The sequence below is a fragment of the Triticum aestivum genome, chromosome 4A (assembly GCF_018294505.1).
Source record: "Triticum aestivum cultivar Chinese Spring chromosome 4A, IWGSC CS RefSeq v2.1, whole genome shotgun sequence".
Taxonomy (NCBI): domain Eukaryota; kingdom Viridiplantae; phylum Streptophyta; class Magnoliopsida; order Poales; family Poaceae; genus Triticum; species Triticum aestivum.
Window position 1 is genome coordinate 742,110,718 of NC_057803.1, and position 6,577 is coordinate 742,117,294.

The following is a 6,577-nucleotide window of genomic DNA, read 5'->3' on the forward strand; positions in this document are numbered from 1 at the left end:
TGACCTTGCTCGTTGAACCCTGTGCGATAGAGTGCTAGCGACATATGCCGGTCGCCAGTCCTTACATTAGCGCAGGTTGTGGTTGGTCTTTTGCCAACTATGTAGTCATATTGCATATGTTTTGGGCCTGAATAGGCCATTACAAGTGCAACCGGCTTTTCTCTGGCAATCTTTGCAAATAGTCTGCTACTTGGTTCAAGGTTGCCAGGATTAGGTTGATTTCTGTACAAACCCAGACACTTGTTTACTGCACCAATACTACTAGTTAAGTAACATACTGAACACCCCTGACCTAAATAAGTCAGGTTATGTGGAAAAACCTGGGAATATCAAACAAAATGTAGCCATTTATCACCAGGACAACCAACTATTTGCATTTTGGAGCTGCAGTAACTACTTAGCACCTAGTGTAACTGTAACGAACATAATCACCTGAACTTGTCTGCTGCTGCTGCTGCTGCTGCTGCATCAAGAGAGTAAATCTATGAACAAATTCCTTAGCATGGTTCATATATTTGGTTCATCATCTGGGTTTATTACCTGTTACATAAACAGAACCTAGAACACCATATATTGCCAAACTATTGCTTCAGCCTTACATGATTGTTTAGTTCTTGACACCAAATCCTTAATAAAACGGGCTGGCAGTTCTTTGATGTCTACATGCTGACATTCCCCCTTATGTGCAGAAAAGAGGGACAACAAACTCAAGAGGAGGTACAGAAGAGGAATCTTAGGGATGAACTTGAGGAGCGTGAACGCAAGCACTTCTCATCCAAGGATAAGTCCTATGTTGGTAATACCTCTCGATCCATCTGCTCTTTCCCCCTCATTTGGGCAGATAGTGCTTGCCATATCCTTTCTGCCGTGATGTTTATCTATTGTTGTTTTACTGTATCTGGGAATTGTAATTGATTAGTTCAACCACTTTTTTCTCGCAGACGAGAGGGACCGGCGAAAAAGTTCAAGCCTGCTCTTAGAAGGTCGGTGACACTACTTCACCAAAATTTGTTTAGTGCCTACGTTCAAGCCAGCATAATGATTTACTTACTCTGTTCTGGTAATCACAGGTTCAAAACGGGATGAGGATAAGATAGTTCCACGTGAAATTGATGCAGATGACTCTGACGTGGAACTCAAAAGTGATGATGAAAGGTATGTTTAGTTCTTGCTCAGTAGTTTATCAATCACACCCGTTCAAAATGCTGATGAGACTCTTCTTTTTGTTGCATTGCATGGATGGGATCGGATACATCTTCTAACTGCATGAATAAATTTTATCCTGAATTGGGGCCCAAAATGTTCACTAGTTGTTATCTACCATACACTTTGGAATTGGGTGATACACATTCTTATGCTGGCTACCATCCTTTTCATTGCAGTCGGATTATGTTTATGTTTACAAGAAAAACATATAGTAAAATAGCAAAAAAGAATAATGCAGCAATTGTCCTGATATTTTTTGGGATAGAGCTGTTTAGCTGGGCCCAGTTTTGTAGTTCAGTTGGTTATCTCAACTTAATTTATGTCTTACTCATCAACTCGAAACTTTTATTCAGCGACGATGATGACGACGACGATGACACTGAGGCACTAATGGCAGAGCTTGAAAGGATTAAAAAAGAAAGAGCTGAGGACAGGCTTAGAAAGGTTTGTTGTTTTCTTCTCCGTATTATCATTTTGAGGCACTCTTTTTCTTTAGGTTTAGAGAATTAATGTGAAGTCATGTCTGTTTGCTGCAGGAGCGTCAGCAAGCAGAAGAAGAGGCCAAGATGAAGGAGGCCGAGCTGATGCGAGGAAACCCACTGATCAATATGAACAACTCTGGCTCCTTCAATGTGAAGAGAAGGTTAGGACAGTGATGCCTAGCGTATCATATTATATGTTTCTTTTATGTTGTGGCGCCCTTTTTTTATGAAAGAATGCTGCCATGCTTTATGCCGAGCTTAATCCTGTTCATATATGTTTTTGTCACAGGTGGGATGATGATGTTGTATTCAAGAACCAGGCTCGTGGAGAGACCAAGACACCATCAGAAGTGATTTCCACCGCAAGTTTCTGCATAGGTACATGAAATGATGCTGCTGTACGCTTTATGTTGCCTGGACAGTATGCATGCTGAAAGAGCCTGTGATGTTTCTGTATTCTGAAGATCGATTTGTATGACATAACTGTAACAGCTACGTTATCTTAATGGTGATATGTTTACCCTGTTCCTAAGAGTAAAGAAAAGAACCCACTGCTTGTGTATTACTGATGCTTCGCTGTGACCTCAGGATGTTTCTATTAGTACATTGACCTGGAAAATATGTATGCTTGTCGAGTACTCTCAGTTTGTTTGACTGCCCAGCAGTGTCTTGGAAAAATCATTGAGCGCTTGATACACAAATTTTCTTGTCGGCCTTCTCTTTGGGAAAGTGATTTAATTAAACTAGCAACTAAAGTTCCTTCTCTATTTGATTGTTTTCTGGTTTTGCTAGGTGGATTTGATTGTTTTCTGGTTTGGCTAGATGGACAGTTAGTGACAGTTTATCCGAGCAAATTGGCAGGTTACCCTTTGCCTCTTTCTCATAGCATTGGAGTCGTTGTACTGCTCGGAGATTGATATCCTGGTTCTCCAATACAAACATGGCTATTTTTTTTTGGAGGGAAACATGGCCACTTTCCTTGTGGCAATAGCATAATAATCTGATGCGGGGGCAGAAACACCCATGCATCCATCCTCCTCTCGAGCCCTGTACGATTGCAGCCGTCCACTTTACTTGAACCCTAGGTGGTAGGTGGCGAGTGGCGACGGCAGGCACCGTATATAAATCGGTCAGCACTCCGACGCCGATATACCCTCCTATCACCTGTGGCCAATCTGCCTCCCTTCTCCACGGCGGCAGTTGGCATCCATCCGTCGATCGCCAGGGGGGCATGCAGCATCACCGCCGGATCCCTTGCGTCCAAGAGAACGACGGGGGATGACGATGACGGCGAGGTCGCTCGGAGGCCCTGCACATCGCCTGCCGCGACGGCATCACCGAGGGGGACCCAAGGAAGAATTTCTTGGTCCCGATCCGCTTCTGCAGCTTCAAACCTCGGTACTTGACAGAGAGTCTATGTCAGTCAGTACACACACGATTCATCCATCTATCTGCAACAAAATCATTCATCCATCTCCCTTCATCTTTTCTTCTCTTGTCTTGTTCGTCCTGACTTGTGGATTTACAGCCAAGTCTGCCCTCGCTGGATGCCTGATATGGAGTCGTGCATGGTGTACTCGGCCATCAATGTCGTCTCCATCAAATTAACCGGATCCGGTCGGTAATACGGTATTGTTCTTGCAAGGGATAAGATTGACTACAAGCGTGTCTACGTCTTCAGACGTGAAAGATGAAATACCCCCACATCATCAGCTCCAGGCCAGGTGTGTACATCTTCTTCCCCAAAATTGTTTCTTATTATCATTGTTGGTTGCTAGAATGTGCTAGTGAAATATCCGTAAATCTACTGTGAATAAAAGGCGTGTATATATGCTGAATTCCATCCTAATATTATAGGATCGTTGCTGCAGTGGTGAATAGGTACATTAGTTTGGCAACCATTTAGGCTTACTACAAACTACAAATTTGCTAGGTTTATGCCCTGTACACATCATTGAAGATTCTTGTATATGAACCTTTTTCCCGATAAAATCAGGTCCTTCTCTGCCAGTATCATATATCAATATTTACCGTATTTTTTCTTGCTTGGTTGCAAATAGCATTATTCAGAAGCTTCACATTTATCGTATACACTTATGTCTATGAAAATAGTTTGTGAATTACCTTTTTAGTTGATGGCATCGTCAAGGGAAAAAGAATTTGATTATGCAAAAAGTATCGCATCGATGAATTTGAAACCTTCGGTATTACTGAGAAGGACCTAGCGATTTGGAGAATTCTCATGAGATCCAATAGTCATAGCGACCTCTACACATTGTCCAGCAACTGTGTCATCCAGTGAGTCCTCTCAGTTGTTGGCGACCTGTGGCATCAGCGGCTTGACCAACCTAGCAATAAATATCTGTCTACTCTAGCCAACTTCCTTCAATCATGTAATAAAAATACCTCTTCTCACGTTAAACATGTCAAATACTAAAGCAACCACGTTTGCCATTTTCTCCATGTGCATTACTGCTAACCTTTTCAATTAATATAGTGTGATTTTTCGACATCGCCTATTTGCAGCTTTGCGGGTTCCCAATATTACTTCGTTTTCCCTTGACGATTCCTCCCACTACTCATGGAATTTCTCCCTACATAAAAATCGGAAAACTTTGCTACTCTCCATCCATTCTTCACCGACACTCTCACCCAATTTCACATACCCATCAAATGCATACAACGCGGCAACAGACAGGGGCGCAGCCAGGATTTCACCATGGGGGGGGGGGGGGGGGGAGCAAAGAACACATTGAAGCACACAAGAGACATAACACAAAAATATTTCAAGTCTTGAATATTGTAGTGATATCAAACATGTAATAGTATAAGCTTTACAATAAAAGGACTACATTTCTACTAGTTCGAATGCAGATCTATGCCCCCCAGCCGGTCGATCGAACAAATCAATAATCTCATTAACCTCATTAACATTGAACTTTGCGGCTATTTCCTTCCCAATGTATACAACCATGTAAGGTCGAAGAAAATCGTCACTCATTTTACTTCGGAGACGCGTCTTGATAATCTTCATTGCTGAAAAAGCTCTCTCCGCAGTTGCAGTTGACACCGGGAGATAACCAAGCGCAATAATCTATCAACCATTGGACACACAGAGGCTTTACCTGCTTTATGCAATGCAACGGTCAAATCAGCCAGTGATGACGAAGAGATTTCAGCTCTGGATGGTTGCAAACATCTAACTGATAGTGTGGAAGTTGTGAGTCTAGGCGAGCCTGCTCTTGACTAGAAAAATCCACTGGATAGAATTTTTTCACAAGCCTGCAAATCTTTGATATGTCAAATGAGTCATGCCTTGGATCCAAGGATGCACAGAGTGTCATTAGCTCTGTAGTCTGAACGCTAAAACGGTCATTTAGCTCAACCAGTTGTTGATCTATCGCCACACTGAACACATCTGCTTTGTAGTGGTGAAGCACCATGATGTTATTATGTTTATTCTGAGAGTTAGTCACATCAACATACCTGTAAATTACAAATACAGTATATGTGTTAGAATAAAGCATATGTAATTAATATTACTCTATGATACAGTAGAGGAAAGATACACACTTGCGACTCATATCGGCGATCTCAGCTTCATGCTTCACACAAAAGGTTTTAACCTCCTCTATGAGAGGTTCCCATCCTTCTTCTCTTAGATCAACTTCTGGAGTGTTTGGCTCAAGACATCTGTGATTTTCATAATCCTCTCCACGAGGTGCAAAATGAACACAAAATCAAAAGAAACAATTATCCTTGGGGCGCCTCCAGCATCTCCACTAGAATATTGTGTCACCGAACGATCATTCGCTATACTTCATAGGACTATAATTGTGGCACCAAGCATCTTCCTCAAGCTCCGAATTGACTTCAAGTGTGAACTCCATCTAGTGTCTGCTGGTCTCTGTAAAGAGCCTATCTGGTTTGCTCCTTTTCACGTATCAAGATCCCCCAGTTCAATTTCACGTGCAATCTCAGTGGCTTGATTTGCTAGTAACTCATCATTGCGTTTAGGTGAAGCACTAACAACATTTATTACAAAATTTGCATGTTGAAAATAATTATGGACTTCATGTACCTCTCGTGATGCTGCAACAAGGGCCAATTGAAGCTGATGCACCATACAATGAATGTAATATGCATAAGGGCACGCCTTCAGAATTAAAGCCTTCAATCCATTCCACTGCCCTCGCATATTACTGGCCCCATCATAGGCCTGACCTCTGATATCTTTAACATTTAAATTGTTATCTACTAGACCAGTGCAAATTGTCTCCTTGAGAGTCAATGCAAGAGTGTCATTCACATGAATGACATGAACAAAACGCTCCTGTATGAACCCCTTCGGTGTCGGGAAATCGAAGGACCAATGCCATTTGCTCTTTCTTGGATTCGTCGCGAGCTTCGTCAACCATTATAAAAAATTTGCTATCACCAATTTCTTCTCTAATTGTTCTTTGCACCTTTCGAGAAAGTATACCAAGAATTTCCTCTTGAACCTGATGAGATGTGTACTTTGCGTTTCCAGGAGCATTTTCCAAGACAACATCTTTCACCTCCTTGTTATAAGAAGCCAAAAGTTTTACCACTTCTAGGAAATTACCCCGATTAATGGATCCTGGAGATTTATCATGCCCTCTAAAAGCACAAGCCTAGAATGTTAACCACCTGCATCATATCATATAATTGTTTTGTTAGGATACTACAACATTCAATATTTTAATTATTGGAACAGAAGATGGAAGAAAAATATTGCTTACTGGATGGAATCAATTGTAACTTTGAGCCTTAGCCTTGCATCTAAAATCGTTTTTGCGGATTCTTTCCCAAACACCTTATCAATATGAGTCTGCTGTTTTTAAAATTATCACAACAACGAACTGAGA

General features: G+C 41.6%; 1 pseudogene; it reads left to right on the plus strand.

Moving 5' to 3' along the window:
- Positions 1-555: 555 nt before the first annotated feature.
- Positions 556-2,253, plus strand: LOC123088505 (protein CWC15 homolog; annotated as a pseudogene).
- Positions 2,254-6,577: the final 4,324 nt, after the last annotated feature.